Below are 852 nucleotides of genomic sequence, written 5' to 3'. Positions count from 1 at the left end.
AGAGAGAGAGAGAGAGAGAGAGAGAGAGAGAGAGAGAGAGAGAGAGAGAGAGGGATGCTTTAGAGTTGGCAAATCTTGTCCCGGGAGTTTTTTTATGAAGAGAAAAAAAGGATTAATTGTAGTTAAAAGGAAGTTATCGATTTACTCGGTCTAACGTTTATTGCATGTTTAATATATTATACTTATATTATTCTTGTATATATGTATAGAATATTCTTTGTATAGACAGTTTGGATACATGATATTGGCATCTGTTAACATAAAAGACCTGATCTAAAAAAGTTTTAAATATTTATCGTTTATATAAATGAACAACAAAAAAAATGGTATTTAATGATATTCAAGAATTATTTGATAAACAATTTTTTAATATATTCTTAAAAAGTAATATTTATATGTTTAGAGTATTCAGTTATTGACAGCGAATTAATTGAATCGTTTTAAGGAATTATATATCTTTACTCACAGAAAAATACATTTTCAGTAAAATGTTTACTGTTGATTGAGAATTAAAAATATAAAAAAAAGTTTTTAGAGATCTATAAATTTTAGAAGTTTTAGAGATCTATAAATTTTTAAAGATTTTGTGGCGAAAGGTCGCATAGATCAAAGTTATAAATAATTTTAAAAAATTTATTATTCTTGTCTATTACTATTTTGTTTTGTCACGATTTAATGAAAACTAAACAAGTTTTTTAAAATTTTAACTACATTCTTTTGGTAATTTTATTTATTTTTATTATTTTTAACATAAAAAGAATATTTTCTTTGGAAGTACATAACACAATTAAAGAATCATTTTTTTTTAGAAAATTATAATAATTTTATTAATTTTAAATATAGAAAAAAAAG

The 852-nt window shown here is 22.3% G+C and overlaps 1 protein-coding gene across 9 annotated transcripts in view; it reads left to right on the top strand.

The window, feature by feature from the left end:
• LOC108750640 overlaps positions 1–852 on the top strand; it is a 116,765-nt gene that overhangs the window by 97,318 nt on the left and 18,595 nt on the right. The window lies entirely within an intron of this gene.

This window comes from Trachymyrmex septentrionalis, unplaced genomic scaffold (assembly GCF_001594115.1).
Source record: "Trachymyrmex septentrionalis isolate Tsep2-gDNA-1 unplaced genomic scaffold, Tsep1.0 scaffold37, whole genome shotgun sequence".
Lineage (NCBI taxonomy): Eukaryota > Metazoa > Arthropoda > Insecta > Hymenoptera > Formicidae > Trachymyrmex > Trachymyrmex septentrionalis.
Note: the sequence above shows the minus strand (reverse complement) of the source record. Positions and strands in the feature narration are given on the sequence as shown.